Source organism: Oncorhynchus clarkii, chromosome 29 (genome assembly GCF_045791955.1).
Source record: "Oncorhynchus clarkii lewisi isolate Uvic-CL-2024 chromosome 29, UVic_Ocla_1.0, whole genome shotgun sequence".
Taxonomy (NCBI): Eukaryota; Metazoa; Chordata; class Actinopteri; order Salmoniformes; family Salmonidae; genus Oncorhynchus; species Oncorhynchus clarkii.
The window spans coordinates 35,123,704-35,141,853 of record NC_092175.1 but is presented as its reverse complement, the minus strand read 5'-3'; the positions used below and the strand labels follow the sequence as shown (position 1 = coordinate 35,141,853).

The window sequence follows — 18,150 nt, the reverse complement described above, 5'->3', positions numbered from 1 at the left end:
AGAAACAGAGAGAGACAGGTAGAGACAGGCAGATACAGAGAGAGAGAGAGACAGGCAGAGACGGGCAGAGACAGAGAGAGACAAGCAGAGACAGAGAGAGACAGGCAGAGACAGAGAGAGACAGTCAGATACATAGAGAGACAGGCAGAGACAGTGAGAGACAGTCAGAGACAGAGAGAGACAGGTAGAGACAGGCAGATACAGAGAGAGACAGACAGACAGAGACAGGCAGAGACAGAGAGAGACAAGCAGAGACAGGCATAGACAGAGAGAGACAAGCAGAGACAGAGAGAGACAAGCAGAGACAGGCAGAGACAAGCAGAGACAGGTAGAGACAGAGAGAGACAATCAGAGACAGATAGAGACAAGCAGAGACAGATAGAGACAGACAGAGACACGCAGAGACAGACAGAGACACGCAGAGACAGAGAGAGACAGGCAGAGATAGGCAGAGACAGGCAGAGGCAGGCAGAGACAGAGAGACAGATAGAGACAGGCAGAGACAGTCAGAGACAGAGAGAGACAGATAGAGACAGGCAGAGACAGAGAGAGACAGATAGAGACAGGCAGAGACAGATAGAGACAGGCACAGACAGACAGAGACAGACAGACACAAGCAGAGAAAGAGAGAGACAGGCAGAGACAGATAGAGACAAGCAGAGACAGGCAGAGACAGATAGAGACAGACAGAGACAAGCAGAGACAGAGAGAGACAGGCAGAGACATATAGAGACAGGCAGAGACAGGCAGAGGCAGTGAGAGACAGGCAGAGACAGGCAGAGACAGTGAGAGACTAGCAGAGACAGATAGAGACAGGCAGAGACAGATAGAGACAGGCAGAGACAGGCAGAGACAGGCTGACCGACGTGGGGTGGAGATGACTGCTGTAGTAGTATGAAGGAGCAGGTCCAGGACAGAGGAGAGGCAGCTGGGATGTTAGGCCACATCATCTATTGCATTATTCATCTCCCTCCACCCTTTCAGCTTTATGTATGTAATAGAAGGAGACATAAGGAGGTAATTTATGACGCTGGCGAAATTAAAATCATTGTTCAGCCTGGCAGACACCTTGCCTGTATTTTTACCTTCAAAAAACGTTCTTCCTCCGATGATGTATTATGCTTGCCTTGACCAAGGAGCAGAGTGGACACCTGTGCGGCGCGCGTGTAGAGCAGAGCGGCCCTCTCGGCCATGTGGCCCTCTCGGACATACGGCCCTCTCGGACATGCGGCCCTCTCGGCCATGCGGCCCTCTCAGACATGCGGCCCTCTCGGCCATGCGGCCCTCTCGGCCATGCGGCCCTCTCAGACATGCGGCCCTCTCGGCCATGCGGCCCTCTCAGACATGCGGCCCTCTCAGACATGCGGCCCTCTCGGCCATGCGGCCCTCTCAGACATGCGGCCCTCTCAGACATGCGGCCCTCTCGGCCATGCGGCCCTCTCAGACATGCGGCCCTCTCGGACATGCGGCCCTCTCAGACATGCGGCCCTCTCGGCCATGCGGCCGTCTCAGACATGCGGCCCTCTCGGCCATGCGGCCCTCTCGGCCATGCGGCCCTCTCAGACATGCGGCCCTCTCGGCCATGCGGCCCTCTCAGACATGCGGCCCTCTCAGACATGCGGCCCTCTCGGCCATGGGCCCTCTCGGCCATGCGGCCCTCTCAGACATGCGGCCCTCTCGGCCATGCGGCCCTCTCAGACATGCGGCCCTCTCAGACATGCGGCCCTCTCGGCCATGCGGCCCTCTCGGCCATGCGGCCCTCTCAGACATGCGGCCCTCTCGGCCATGCGGCCCTCTCAGACATGCGGCCCTCTCGGACATGCGGCCCTCTCAGACATGCGGCCCTCTCAGACATGCGGCCCTCTCAGACATGCGGCCCTCTCAGACATGCGGCCCTCTCGGCCATGCGGCCCTCTCAGACATGCGGCCCTCTCGGCCATGCGGCCCTCTCGGCCATGCGGCCCTCTCAGACATGCGGCCCTCTCGGCCATGCGGCCCTCTCAGACATGCGGCCCTCTCAGACATGCGGCCCTCTCGGCCATGGGCCCTCTCGGCCATGGGCCCTCTCGGCCATGCGGCCCTCTCAGACATGCGGCCCTCTCGGCCATGCGGCCCTCTCAGACATGCGGCCCTCTCAGACATGCGGCCCTCTCGGCCATGCGGCCCTCTCGGCCATGCGGCCCTCTCAGACATGCGGCCCTCTCGGCCATGCGGCCCTCTCAGACATGCGGCCCTCTCGGCCATGCGGCCCTCTCAGACATGCGGCCCTCTCAGACATGCGGCCCTCTCAGACATGCGGCCCTCTCGGCCATGCAGCCCTCTCAGACATGCGGCCCTCTCGGCCATGCGGCCCTCTCAGACATGCGGCCCTCTCGGCCATGCGGCCCTCTCAGACATGCGGCCCTCTCAGACATGCGGCCCTCTCGGCCATGGGCCCTCTCGGCCATGCGGCCCTCTCAGACATGCGGCCCTCTCGGCCATGCGGCCCTCTCAGACATGCGGCCCTCTCAGACATGCGGCCCTCTCAAATCTGAGATGACAGGGTGATTAACAAAAGGCTAAGCTGTGTCTCAATATATTTCACTTGTGATTTTCATGAATAGGAATATTTTCTAGTAATATTTATGTCCGTTGCGTTATGCTAATTAGTGTCAGATGATGACAACGGTCCCATTCTCGGGATGGGGTGTCACTAGAGGTTAAAGACTACCGGAACCCACTGGATTCTCCAATTACCTTGAATGAGCTACAGGACAAAATTAAAACCCTCCAACCCAAAAAGCCATGTGGTGTTGATGGTATCCTTAATGAAATGATCAAATATACAGACAACAAATTCCAATTGGCTATACTAAAACTCTTTAACATCATCCTTAGCTCTGGCATCTTCCCCAATATTTGGAAACAAGGACTGATCACCCCAATCCACAAAAATGTAGACAAATTTGACCCCAATGTGCGTCAACAGTAACCTTGGGAAAATCCTCTGCATTATCATTAACAGCAGACTCGTACATTTCCTCAATGAAAACAATGTACTGAGCAAATGTCAAATTGGCTTTTTACCAAATTACCGTACAACAGACCATGTATTCACCCTGGACACCCTAATTGACAACCAAACAAACCAAAACAAAGGCAAAGTCTTCTCATGCTTTGTTGATTTCAAAAAAGCCTTTGACTCAATTTGGCATGAGGGTCTGCTATACAAACTGATGGAAAGTGGTGTTGGGGGTAAAACATACGACACTAGAAAATCCATGTACACAAACAACAAGTGTGCGGTTAAAATTGGAAAAAAACACACACATTTCTTCCCACAGGGCCGTGGGGTGAGACAGAGATGCAGCTTAATTCCCACCCTCTTCAACATATATATCAACGAATTGGCGCGGGCACTAGAAAAGTCTGCAGCACCCGGCCTCACCCTACTAGAATCTGAAGTCAAATGTCTACTGTTTGCTGATGATCTGGTGCTTCTGTCACCAACCAAGGAGGGCCTACAGCAGCACCTAGATATTCTGCACAGTTTCTGCCAGACCTGGGCCCTGACAGTAAATCTCAGTAAGATCAAAATAATGGTGTTCCAAAAAAGGTCCAGTTGCCAGGACCACAAATACAAATTCCATCTAGACACTGTTGCCCTAGAGCCCACAAAAAACTATACATACCTTGGCCTAAACATCAGCACCACAAGTTACTTCCACAAAGCTGTGAACGACCTGAGAGACAAGGCAAGAAGGGCATTCTATACCATCAAAACGAACATAAAATTCAACATACCAATTAGGATCTGGCTAAAAATACTGCAATCAGTCATAGAGCCCATTGCCCTTTATGGTTGTGAGGTCTGGGGTCCGCTCACCAACCAAGACTTCACAAAATGGGACAAACACCAAATTGAGACTGCAAGCAGAATTCTGCAAAAATATCCTCCTTGTACAACGTAGAACACCAAATAATGCATGCAGAGCAGAATTAGGCCGATACCCACTAATTATCAAAATCCAGAAAAGAGCCGTTAAATTCTACAACCACCTAAAAGGAAGCGATTCCCAAACCTTCCATAACAAAGCCTTCACCTACAGAAAGATGAACCTGGAGAAGAATCCCCTAAGCAAGCTGGTCCTGGCGCTCTGTTCACAAACACAAACACACCCCACAGAGCCCCAGGACAGCAACACAATTAGACCCAATCAAATCATGAGAAAACAAAAAGATAATTACTTGACACATTGAAAGAATTAACAAAAAAACAGCTCAAACTAGAATGCTATTTGGCCCTAAACAGAGAGTACACAGTGGCAGAAAACCTGACCACTGTGACTGACCCAAACATAAGGAAAGCTTTGACTATGTACAGACTCAGTGAGCATAGCCTTGCTTTTGAGAAAGGCCGCCGTAGGCAGACATGGCTCTCAAGAGAAGACAGGCTATGTGCACACTGCCCACAAAATGAGGTGGAAACAGCAGCACTTCCTAACCTCCTGTCCAATGTATGACCATATTAGAGACACATACAGTGGGGAGAACAAGTATTTGATACACTGCCGATTTTGCAGGTTTTCCTACTTACAAAGCATGTAGAGGTCTGTAATTCTTATCATGGGTACACTTCAACTGTGAGAGATGGAATCTAAAACAAAAATCCAGAAAATCACATTGTATGATTTTAAGTAATTAATTAGCATGCTATTGCATGACATAAGTATTTAATCACCTACCAACCAGTAAGAATTTCAGCTCTCACAGACCTGTTAGTTTTTCTTTAAGAAGCCATCCTGTTCTCCACTCATTACCTGTATTAACTGCACCTGTTTGAACTCATTACCTGTATAAAAGACACGTGTCCACACACTCAATCAAACAGACTCCAACCTCCCCACAATGGCCAAGACCAGAGAGCTGTGTAAGGACATCAGGGATAAAATTGTAGACCTGCACAAGGCTGGGATGGGCTACAGGACAATAGGCAAGCAGCTTGGTGAGAAGGCAACAACTGTTGGAGCAATTATTAGAAAATGTAAGAAGTTCAAGATGACGGTCAATCACCCTCGGTCTGGGGCTCCATGCAAGATCTCACCTCGTGGGGCATCAATGATCATGAGGAAGGTGAGGGATCAGCCCAGAACTACACGGCAGGACCTGGTCAATGACCTGAAGAGAGCTGGGACCACAGTCTCAAAGAAAACCATTAGTAACACACTACGCCGTCATGGATTAAAATCCTGCAGCGCACGCAAGGTCCCCCTGCTCAAGCCAGCGCATGTCCAGGCCCGTCTGAAGTTTGCCAATGACCATCTGGATGATCCAGAGGAGGAATGGGAGAAGGCCATGTGGTCTGACGAGACAAAAATAGAGCTTTTTTGGTCTAAAGTCCACTCGCCGTTTTTGGAGGAAGAAGAAGGATGAGTACAACCCCAAGAACACCATCCCAACCGTGAAGCATGGAGGTGGAAACATCATTCTTTGGGGATGCTTTTCTGCAAAGGGGACAGGACGACTGCACCGTATTGAGGGGAGGATGGGATGGGGCCATGTATCACGAGATCTTGGCCAACAACCTCCTTCCCTCAGTAAGAGCATTGAAGATGGGTCGTGGCTGGGTCTTCCAGCATGACAACGACCCGAAACACACAGCCAGGACAACTAAGGAGTGGCTCCGTAAGAAGCATCTCAAGGTCCTGGAGTGGCCTAGCCAGTCTCCAGACCTGAACCCAATAGAAAATCTTTGGAGGGAGCTGAAAGTCCATATTGCCCAGCGACAGCCCCGAAACCTGAAGGATCTGGAGATGGTCTGTATGGAGGAGTGGGCCAAAATCCCTGCTGCAGTGTGCAAACCTGGTCAAGAACTACAGGAAACGTATGATCTCTGTAATTGCAAACAAAGATTTCTGTACCATTAATTAATTAACATTAAGTTCTGCTTTTCTGATGTATCAAATACTTATGTCATGCAATAAAATGCTAATTAATTACTTAAAAATCATACAATGTGATTTTCTGGATTTTTGTTTTAGATTCCGTCTCTCACAGTTGAAGTGTACCTATGATAAAAATTACAGACCTCTACATGCTTTGTAAGTTGGAAAACCTGCAAAATCGGCAGTGTATCAAATACTTGTTCTCCCCACTGTATTTCCCTCAGATTGCACAGATCCACAAAGAATTCGAAAACAAACCCAATTTTGATAAACTCCCATATCTACTGGGTGAAATTCCACAGTGTGCCATCACAGCAGCAAGATTTGTGACCTGTTGCCACAAGAAAAGGTCACCCAGTGAAGAACAAACACCATTGTAAATACAACCCATATTTATGCCTATTTATTTTCCCTTGTGTATCCTTAACCATTTGTACATCGTTGCAACACGGTATATATACGTAATATGACATTTGTAATGTCTTTATTGTTTTGAAACTTCTGTACGTGTAATGTTTACTGTTAATTTTTATTATTTATTTCACTTTTGTATATTATCTACCTCACTTGATTTGGCAATGTTAACACGTTTCCCATCCCAATAAAGCCCCTTGAATTGAATTGAATGGAGAGTAGAATAGAGAGATTAGAGAAAGTAGAGTAGAATAGAGAAAGACAGTAGAGAGAGAGAGTAGAGAGAGTAGAGAGAGTAGAGAGTGAGTAGAGAGAGAGAGTAGAGAGTGAGTAGAGAGAGTGAGTAGAGAGAGACAGAGAGACAGAGAGAGAGAGAGTGCATACAGAGAGAGAGAGTGCATACAGAGAGAGAGTGCATGCAGAGAGAGAGAGAGAGAGAGAGAGAGAGAGAGTGCATACAGAGAGAGAGAGTGCATACAGAGAGAGAGAGAGAGAGTGCATACAGAGAGAGAGAGTGCATACAGAGAGAGAGAGTGCATACAGAGAGAGAGAGAGTGCATACAGTACTACTCATCAGTACACTGCTGTTCCACCACAAGACTCCTGCCCACTAGGGTCACGCACCACCAAAATGAAAGAATCTCAATACCGAGCCCTCCCCAAAAACTAATCTAACCTAGTTTATGACAACAATCTACCTTTGAAACTCATTAAAGGGCTTTCTAGTAGGGCCTGACTCACATTATCAGCGCAGATTAATCAAGGGAGACTGGAGATGAACTCTCATTTTTTAAGAGGCAGTAACAGAGGTCTTTTTTGTCTTCAGATGAAAATCAATTAGTGAAGGTAAGGCCAGGAGGAAAAAGCAGCATCACTCAGCGCCAGCCCAAGTGGCAGGCCCCTCCCGAGCTTGGCTGCTTCAGGGGGGTTGGAGCTCCCTTCTCCCAGAAAATTAATTTTCGTATCTATATTCTGGACCCCCTCTTCTTTCCTTGTTTTGGAAGACCACGTACACAAATGACTTCTAATTGAGGTTGATCCCTGATTAGAGGGCAGGAAGAGAACAGGGCAGCTTTTTGTTATCTCAGTCCTGAACACAAACCAAATCTTCTACTGCTTTGTTATCACACTTCTTTATTGTGGAGGAGGGGGAGACTGTCTGTCTGTGTGTGTCTGTGTGTCTGTGTGTCTGTGTCTGTCTGTGTGTCTGTGTGTGTGTCTGTCTGTGTGTGTCTGTGTCTGTCTGTGTGTCTGTGTGTGTGTCTGTATGTCTGTCTGTGTGTCTGTGTATGTCTGTGTGTGTCTGTGTGTCTGTGTGTGTCTGTGTGTCTGTGTCTGTCTGTGTGTCTGTGTATGTCTGTGTGTGTATGTCTGTGTGTCTGTGTGTGTGTCTGTGTGTGTGTCTGTGTATGTCTGTGTGTGTCTGTTTGTGTGTGTATGTCTGTGTGTCTGTATGTCTGTGTGTCTGTGTGTCTGTATGTCTGTGTGTGTGTGTGTATGTCTGTGTGTCTGTGTCTGTGTATGTCTGTGTGTGTCTGTTTGTGTGTGTATGTCTGTGTGTCTGTATGTCTGTGTGTCTGTGTGTCTGTATGTCTGTGTGTGTGTGTGTCTGTGTGTCTGTGTGTGTGTCTCTGTATGTCCCTGTGTGTGTGTGTGTGTGTGTGTGTGTGTGTGTGTGTGTGTGTGTGTGTGTGTGTGTGTGTGTGTGTGTGTGTGTGTGTGTGTGTGTGTGTGTGTGTGTGTGTGTGTGAGTGTCTCTGTATGTCCCTGTGTGTGTATGTCCCTGTGTGTGTGTGTGTGTGTGTGTGTGTGTGTGTGTGTGTGTGTGTGTGTGTGTGTGTGTGTGTGTGTGTGTGTGTGTGTGTGTGTGTGAGTGTCTCTGTATGTCCCTGTGTGTGTGAGTGTCTCTGTATGTCCCTGTGTGTGTGTCTCTGTATGTCCCTGTGTGTGTGTCTCTGTATGTCCCTGTGTGTGTGTGTGTGTGTGTGTGTGTGTGTGTGTGTGTGTGTGTGTGTGTGTGTGTGTGTATGTGTGTGTGTGTGAGTGTCTCTGTATGTCCCTGTGTGTGTGTGTGCCCATTTCCCTGTGTGTGTGCCCATGTCCCTGTGTGTGTGCCCATGTCCCTGTGTGTGTGTGTGTGTGTGTGTGTGTGTGTGTGTGTGTGTGTGTGTGTGTGTGTGTGTGTGTGTGTGTGTGTGTGTGTGTGTGTGTGTGTGTGTGTGTGTGTGTGTGTGTGTATGAGTGTCTCTGTATGTCCCTGTGTGTGTGCCCATGTCCCTGTGTGTGTGTCTCTGTATGTCCCTGTGTGTGTGCCCATGTCCCTGTGTGTGTGTGTGTGTGTCTCTGTATGTCCCTGTGTGTGTGTGTGTGAGTGTATCTGTATGTCCCTGTGTGTGTGTGTGTGTGTGTGTGTGTGTGTGTGTGTGTGTGTGTGTGTGTGTGTGTGTGTGTGTGTGTGTGTGTGTGTGTGTGTGTGTGTGTGTGTCTCTGTATGTCCCTGTGTGTGTGTGTGTGTGTGTGTGTGTGTGTGTGTGTGTGTGTGTGTGTGTGTGTGTGTGTGTGTGTGTGTGTGTGTGTGAGTGTGTGTGTGAGTGTATCTGTATGTCCCTGTGTGTGATAAATTCTCAATGGAATACTCACTTGCCGGACGCCTTGTCCAGAACCAGACACTGAACTGAGTGGCGAAGACAGTAGATTCCTCCAAAAACAGCATCCTGAGAACAAGAAGGGATTTTAGATAGTGGCTAGTCAGTGTAGATAAACATACATGAATTCACTGCAAAATACTCAAAATAGAAATGTTTTAAATCTCCCCCAAAGAAAAAGTGGAATCACTTAATGTGGTTACAATCACTATAAAACAGTGTATTTGTGCTTCCTGGTTTTGTTCAACTTTTCAAAACTCAAGGCTACATGGGTTTAGCCAGGTTAAGCCAAGCTCCCACGCAGACACAGCTGCATAACAAAGACAGAACAGGTCTATGAGCCTGGCACGGGCTCTTTCAAAACAGAGTGAATAACGGCCTGAGATGGCTGGGGTTTGAAGGAGCTCTGTCATATGAGGGACTGGAGAGAGAGCAGGTGGAGAGAAACTGAGGGAGGAATGGAGAGGAGGGACCCAGACATGCCTACCTCACACACCCCACCACCGCTTCTCTAAAGGTTTGTACCTGCCCCAGACCCGTTAGTTTAATTACCAAGCACGGCATCTTAGTAAAGCATAGAGAGAGTAAAGAGAATAGAACTCACAGACAATCATTCAGGCCCATGTCATGTCCTATACTAAACCCCATTCAGACGACAGGAAACCCCTTTTGATGTCATTAACCCTAACTGACAGACGTTTAAGCTGATATTACTCTAATTAACTGGCCGCTGTCTGTCCCAATGATGCCATCCCCCGGCTGAAAAGGCACCGCTGAAGCGCGGCCGGCCCTCACTCGCCCCCCTTTGGCTCCTGCGACATCACTCCGCATCGCTGCTAAATTAACAGTTGTGAAAATCCCCTTTGAGCCCCCGGTCTTTATAGCCTCTAAATGGCATTTCAGTTCCTATCAAGGCGGGAATCAGGGGACGTGATTTTTTAATACGGTGGCAAAACAATAGGGGCCATTAATAGCCGAACTCCGTGACAGCGAGCTCGGCGATGATTTATGAGTTTGTGTATAATTTGATTATGCTATTAATTCCACTGATTACAGCTGCAGCTAGTGTGGAGAAGGTCACATCCCAAATAAATCTTCGACAACCCTCCTCTCCCCCCTCTTACAAAACAACTGCCTCCAACTAGTTATTTCTGTAATTAAAAGGTAATGTAACAAGAAGCATGAAACAAGCTGCAGGCTCTAGCGATAGCAAGGCAGAAATACATAAAACAGAGAGTCCCTTAAAGGCTGCCAGCCACAATTTCCCTGACAACTCAATCCCATGCCTTATGATGATGGCAGGGAATGTATTTACAAATTTACACAGGAAGTGTCCACCTCCAAGTACTGAATGCTGCCGTGTTTTCTAGATTCTCATCTCAGTTTCAGTCATGACAGTTAGGTCTGGGAGGTTTCTCTCAAGCTTTGACAAGCCTGTAGGACCAGCAGGTGTTGTGCATTCTTCATCCTCACATGGAGGAACACTAGAGATGGATTGTTCCATTACAGTCTAGAGATAAGTCTAAAGTGTATGTATTGAGGAGCACTGCTTAGCAATACCATGTGGTTCAAGCTCACTTTTGCACAACATCCTCTTAAACAACTCTGTAATTGTTCCAGTGTTGAACTAAGTCCTGACTCAACCCTTAAAGAGTGTTGAACTAAGTCCTGACTCAACCCTTAAAGAGTGTTGAACTAAGTCCTGACTCAACCCTTTAAGAGTGTGGAACTAAGTCCTGACTCAACACTTAAAGAGTGTTGAACTAAGCCCTGACTCAAGCCTTAAAGAGTGTTGAACTAAGCCCTGACTCAACCCTTAAAGAGTGTTGAACTAAGCCCTGACTCAAGCCTTCAAGAGTGTTGAACTAAGCCCCGACTCAAGCCTTCAAGAGTGTTGAACTAAGCCCTGACTCAAGCCTTCAAGAGTGTTGAACTAAGCCCTGACTCAATCCTTAAAGAGTGTTCAACTAAGCCCTGACTCAAGCCTTCAAGTGTTGAACTAAGCCCTGACTCAACCCTTCAAGAGTGTTGAACTAAGCCCTGACTCAAGCCTTCAAGAGTGTTGAACTAAGCCCTGACTCAAGCCTTCAAGAGTGTTGAACTAAGCCCTGACTCAACACTTCAAGACTGTTGAACTAAGCCCTGACTCAAGCCTTCAAGAGTGTTGAACTAAGCCCTGACTCAACCCTTAAAGAGTATTGAAGTAAGCCCTGACTCAAGCCTTCAAGAGTGTTGAACTAAGCCCTGACCCTTAAAAAGGCTGTTGAACTGAAGACCTGACTCAACCCTTATAAAGCCTGGTGGAACAGAAGCTGCAGGTTCTGTAGGTGCATACTTTCTCTCCCCACCTCCAAGAAGGAGAAACAGGTGTCCCAAGGTCCTGGGAGGATGTCAGAGGGCTTGTGGACAATAAATCCTCACCATGTCAAGAACACGCTAAAGTGAGGATGGCTTTCACTTCAGCAGTAATAAATTCATGAACTTCTTTGAGGAAAAGATCATGATTGTTAGAAAGCAAATTACGGACTCCTCTTTAAATCTGCATATTCCTTCAAAGCTCAGTTGTCCTGAGTCTGCACAACTCTGCCAGGACCTAGGATCAAGAGAGACACGCAAGTGTTTTAGTACTATATCTCTTGACACAATGATGAAAATATTAATGGCCTCTAAACCTTCAAGCTGCATACTGGACCCTATTCCAACTAAACTACTGAAAGAGCTGCTTCCTGTGCTTGGCCCTCCTATGTTGAACATAATAAACGGCTCTCTATCCACCGGATGTGTACCAAACTCACTAAAAGTGGCAGTAATAAAGCCTCTCTTGAAAAAGCCAAACCTTGACCCAGAAAATATAAAAACTATCGGCCTATATTGAATCTTCCATTCCTCTCAAAAATGTTTGAAAAAGCTGTTGCGCAGCAACTCACTGCATTCCTGAAGACAAACAATGTATATACGAAATGCTTCAGTCTGGTTTTAGACCCCATCATAGCACTGATATTGCACTTGTGAAGGTGGTAAATTACCTTTTAATAGCATCAGACCGAGGCTCTGCATCTGTCCTCGTGCTCCTAGACCTTAGTGCTGCTTTTGATACCATCGATCACCACATTCTTTTGGAGAGTTTGGAAACCCAAATTGGTCTACACGGACAAGTTCTGGCCTGGTTTAGATCTTATCTGTCGGAAAGATATCAGTTTGTCTCTGTGAATGGTTTGTCCTCTGACAAATCAACTGTAAATTTGGGTGTTCCTCAAGGTTCCGTTTTAGGACCACTATTGTTTTCACTATATATTTTACCTCTTGGGGATGTCATTCGAAAACATAATGTTAACTTTCACTGCTATGCGGATGACACACAGCTGTACATTTCAATGAAACATGGTGAAGCCCCAAAATTGCCCTCGCTAGAATCCTGTGTTTCAGACATAAGGAAGTGGATGGCTGCAAACTTTCTACTTTTAAACTCGGACAAAACAGAGATGCTTGTTCTAGGTCCCAGGAAACAAAGAGATTCTCTGTTGAATCTGACAATTAATCTTAATGGTTGTACAGTCGTCTCAAATAAAACTGTGAAGGACCTCTGCGTTACTCTGGACCCTGATCTCTCTTTTGACGAACCTATCAAGACTGTTTCAAAGACAGCTTTTTTCCATCTACGTAACATTGCAAAAATCAGAAACTTTCTGTCCAAAAATGATGCAGGAAAATTAATCCATGCTTTTGTTACTTCTAGACTACTGCAATGCTCTTCTTTCCGGCTACCCAGATAAAGCACTAAATAGACTTCAGTTAGTGTTAAATACGGCTGCTAGATTCCTGACTAGAACCAAAAAATTTGATCATATTACTCCAGTGCTAGCCTCCCTACACTGGCTTCCTGTTAAGGCAAGGGCTGATTTCAAGGTTTTACTGCTAAACTGCAAAGCATTTACATGGGCTTGCTCCTACCTATCTCTCTGATTTGGTCCTGCCGCACTTACCTACACGTACGCTACGGTCACAAGACGCAGGCCTCCTAATTGTCCCTAGAATTTCTAAGCAAACAGCTGGAGGCAGGGCTTTCTCCTATAGAGCCCCATTTTAAAGGAATGGTCTGCCTACCCATGTGAGAGACGCAAACTCGGTCTCAACCTTTAAGTCTTTACTGAAGACTCATCTCTTCAGTGGGTCATATGATTGAGTGTGGTGGTATTCTAAGCCAATTACAGGGGCTGGCTTACTGGTGCTCTTTCATGCCGTCCCTAGGAGGGGTGCGTCACTTGAGTTGGTTGAGTCACTAATGTGATCTTCCTGTCTGGGTTGGCGTCCCCCTTGGGTTGTGCCGTGGCGGAGATCTTCGTGGGCTATACTCGGCCTTGTCTCAGGATGGTAAGTTGGTGGTTGAAGATATCCCTCTAGTGGTGTGGGGGCTGTGCTTTGGCAAAGTGGGTGGGGTTATATCCTTCCTGTTTGGCCCTGTCCGGGGGTGTCATCGGATGGGGCCACAGTGTCTCCTGACCCCTCCTGTCTCAGCCTCAGTATTTATGCTGCAGTAGTTTATGTGTCGGGGGGCTAGAGTCAGTTTGATATATCTGGAGTACTTCTCCTGTCTTATCCGGTGTCCTGTGTGAATTTAAGTTTGCTTTATCTAATTCTCTCTTTCTCTCTTTCTTTCTCTCTCTCCGAGGACCTGAGACCTAGGACCATGCCTCAGGACTACCTGGCATGATGACTCCTTACTGTCCCCAGTCCACCTGGCCATGCTGCTGCTCCAGTTTCAACTGTTCTGCCTGCGGCTATGGAATCCTGACCTGTTCACTGGACGTGCTACCTGTCCCAGACCTATTATTTGACCATGCTGGTAATTTATGAACATTTTAACATCTTGGCCATGTTCTGTTATAATCTCCGCCCGGCACAGCCAGAAGAGGACTGGCCACCCCTCATAGCCTGGTTCCTCTCTAGGTTTCTTCCTAGGTTTTGGCCTTTCTAGGGAGTTTTTCCGAGCCAACGTGCTTCAACACCTGCATTGCTTGCTGTTTGGGGTTTTAGGCTGCATTTCTGTACAGCACTTTGAGATATCAGCTGATGTACAAACGGCTATATAAATACATTTGATTTGATTTGATTTTGATTTAAACAAAGTAAACTACGATGTGTACACAGACCTGTCAAGAAGACCTGTCAAGATCATTGCCGGCAAATTCTGCTGTAATCTGGGGAGCTGGGTGTCAGAGTGGGGGGCTAATGGTTGGCCAATAATGAAAAGAAAAACAAAGAGCCATGCCGCATGGTGAGGCCCTCTGCACATAATTAAATCCTGTGGGTTAAATTATGTTTATTGCTCCAAGAGTAGAAAAAAACTGAATGCTCGACAAACAATCATCTGTATTAATGAATGCTTTTCCCCATCCTCTCAATCGGTTTCATTCTGCCTGCTGTCTGATTGGAGCGTGGCAATGCTGCATGCAAATCAAAGCGTGTCACGGCCAAATGCTTTTTCAGGTTAAATGAATAACGGTCTATCCCCAAGTCATGGAACGGTACGAGGGGCATAGGCAGAATACGGACTACGGCAGTCAATGCGCCAAAGGTTATTTAGAAATTAAAAAGTCTTCCCTGTCAAAACTTGAGGAATAATCCAGGCGAGGACACAAAAGCATTTCATCACTTTATTAGCAGTGCTGCTCGCTGATCTGTGAATAACCTGAGACAGTGAGAATTATTGAGTTTGCACAGCCATCTATCCATCCATCACCTGCAAGCAGGTATCACGTTGATGGATGATCCCTCCAAACACCACTCTCTAGCTCAGATATTGTTCTCCCTTCTCCATCTGACTCGCTACCTCTATTTTGTTTCTTCTCTCTCACTCTACCTCCAACATTTTCTTCTTCCTTCCATTTCTACTATTGTAACCTTAATTACCTCCACTATTTAAGAAAAAACTGACCTTCTGACTAGAGTCAAGGTTTGAAGTCAAGGTGAGACATTGTGATGTTTTTAATCTAAGATATAAAACTAGGGAGATTAAAGTAATAGCTCAATTCCTATTCATCACCGGTAGAACAAAATAAAGACATGGCAATCCAGAATGGGAAAACACCAGAGAGCGAGAGAGAGATGGTGACAGACAGGTGTGATCATGTGTCGTCTCTTTACCTTGCTTATCTGAACGTCAGGGAAGGAGATTAGAGGAAGGAGTGGGAATCAAATATGCAAATGACTGAGCCTCAAGCAGAGGTGCTTTATTCAAATTCTAAAAGTCAGGTAGAAGATGAATCCAACCTCTGTATCCTACATGATAGACTTATGTCTCTACATCTACCCCCAAAGGTAAACACAGATGAGGAGGAAGATGTTATGGCTCCATTTGGAGGCTCTTAATATGTATTCATCACTTTCTATTAATTACTACATCATTATAACAAATACTTTTTTTTCGGAATAGTTTATTATAATACAATTAAGCAATAATATATGGCCAATATACCACGGCTAAGGGCTGTTCTTAAGCACAACGCAACGCGAAGTGCCTGGATACAGCCCATAGCTGTGGTATATTGGCCATATACCACAAATCCCAGAGCTTTATTGCTATTATAAACTGGTTACCAACGTAATTAGAGCAGTAAAGATAAATGTTTTGTCATACCCGTGGTATACGTCTGTTAATACGCCTCTGAAATGTGAGGTGTGCAGCCATTCTCTATGATGGATTTAGTTAATCGATTGCATCCCAGATACCCTGCATGGCCAAAAGTATATGGACACCTGCTTGTCAAACATCTCATTCCAAAATCATGGGCATGAATATGGAGTTGGTCCCCCCCCCTTTGCTGTTATAACAGCCTCCACTCTTCTGGGAAGCCTTTCCACTGGATGTTGGAACATTGCTGCGGGGACTTGCTTAAATTCAGCCACAAGATCATTAGTGTGGTCGGGCACTGATGCTGGGTGATTAGGCCTGGCTCACAGTCGGCGTTCCAATTTATCCTAAAGGTGTTCGATGGGGTTGAGGTCAAGGCTCTGTGCAGGCCAGTTAAGTTATTCCACACCGATCCCGACAAACCATTCCTGTATGGACCTCGCTTTGTGCACAGAGACATTGTCTTGCTGAAACAGGAAAGGGTCTTTTCCAAACTGTTGCTACAAAGTTGGAAGCGCAGAATCATCAGGAATGTCATTGTATGCTGTAGCATTAAGATGTACCTTAACTGGAACTAAGGGGCCCACCCCGAACCATGAAAAACAGCCCCAAACCATTATTTGTTCTCCACCCAACTTTACAGTTGGCATTATGCATTCGGGCAGGTAGCGTTTTCCTGGCATCCGCCAAACCCAGATTTGTCCGTCAGACCGGGGAAGAGTGATTTGCATTTACACTGCTCCAGGATCCAAAGAGCATGGCAACCTTAGACTTGTGTGCAGCTGCTCGGCCATGGAAACCCATTTCATGAAGCTCTTGATGAGCAGTTATTTTGCTGACGTAGCTTCCTGATGCAGTTTGGAACTCGGTAGTGAGTGTTTCAACCGAGGACAGACGATTTTTACGCGCTACACACTTCAGCACTCGCCGGTCCCGTTCTGTGAGCTTGTGTGGTTTACCACTTGGCAACTGAGCCGCTGTTGCTCCTAGACGTTTCCACTTCACAAGAACAGCACTTACTGTTGACCGGGGCATCTCTAACAGGGCAGAAATTTGACGAACTGACTCTTTGGAAAGGCGGTATCCTATGACGGTGCCAGGTTGAAAGTCACCGAGATCTTCAGTAAGGTCATTCTACTGCCAATGTTTGTCTAGGCGATTGAAAAGCTAATGTATTTATATAGCCCTTCTTACATCAACTGATATCTCAAAGTGCTGTATGTGCTCAATTGTATACACTGGTCAGCAATGGGTGTGGCAGAAATAGCCGACTACACTAATTTGAAGGGGTGTCCATATACTTTTGTATATATAGTGTATATCGTTTTCATGGCACTGACTTGGACAGTACAGCGTGTTCAATTGAACATGACCTATCTCCAGGCTGTTCCGCCGTAGAAAACAACTCTGTTATATATGCAACTCAGCGCATGGCACCTCCATGGTGTAGATATATCGCAGTCAGAGAATGGAAACGGAGGCAGGCAGCCAAAGTCATATGCACAACCCCGGGGCAAGTGTAAAAGGCTATATCCAGCTGCATCCACGGCCCTTGGGGAGTTGTTCTCGCATTGTCTGGCTGTGAGCCATTATCCCCTGTGAGCCATTATCCCCTGTATTACCATCCTCTCTCTCTCTCCCATCCTCTCTCCCCCTTCCTCTCGCTCTCTATCTCATCCTCTCACTCTCTCTCCCACTTCCTCTCCTCTATCTCTCATCCTCTCTCCCTCTCTCTCTCCCCCCTCCTCTCTCTCTCTCCCATCCTCTCTCTCTCTCCCCCTTCCTCTCGCTCTCTCTCGCTCTCATCCTCTCACTCTCTCTTCCACTTCCTCTCGCTCTCTGTCTCATCCTCTCACTCTCTCTCCCACTTGCTCTCCTTTCTCTCTCATCCTCTCTCCCTCTCTCTCTCTCCCCCCACCTCTCTCTCTCTCCCATCCTCTCACTCTCTCTCCCCCTTCCTCTCGCTCTCTCTCTCTCTCATCCTCTCACTCTCTCTCTCTCTCCCCCATCCTCTAGCCCTCTCTCCCCCCATACAATTGCTTTCTCTCTCTCCCTTCCAAATAACACAGATATTCACAGTAAAGGGTTCAAACACTGTTTCCCATGCTTGTTCAGTGAACCTTAAACAATTTTTGAACATGCATCTGTGGAACGGTCATTAAGACACTAACAGCTTATAGACGGTAGGCAATTAAGGTCACAGTTATGAAAACTTAGGACAATAAAGAGGCCTTTCTACTGACTCTGAAATATACCAAAAGAAAGATGCCCAGGGTCCCTAATCATCTGTGTGAACGTGCCTTAGGCTTGCTGCAAGGAGGCATGAGGACTGCAGATGTGGCCAGGGCAATAAATTGCAATGTCCATACTGTGAGACGCCTAAGACAGCGCTACAGGGAGACAGGATGGACAGCTGATCGTCCTCGCAGTGGCAGACCACGTGTAACAACACCTGCACAGGATCGGTACCTAGAAACATCACAGGTACAAGATGGCAACAACAACTGCCCGAGTTACACCAGGACCAGACAGGACT

At 47.0% G+C, this 18,150-nt stretch overlaps 1 pseudogene; it reads right to left on the bottom strand.

Annotated features, from left to right (window-relative positions):
* LOC139388213 (rab proteins geranylgeranyltransferase component A 1-like) overlaps window positions 1-18,150 on the bottom strand; it is a 44,019-nt pseudogene that overhangs the window by 1,504 nt on the left and 24,365 nt on the right.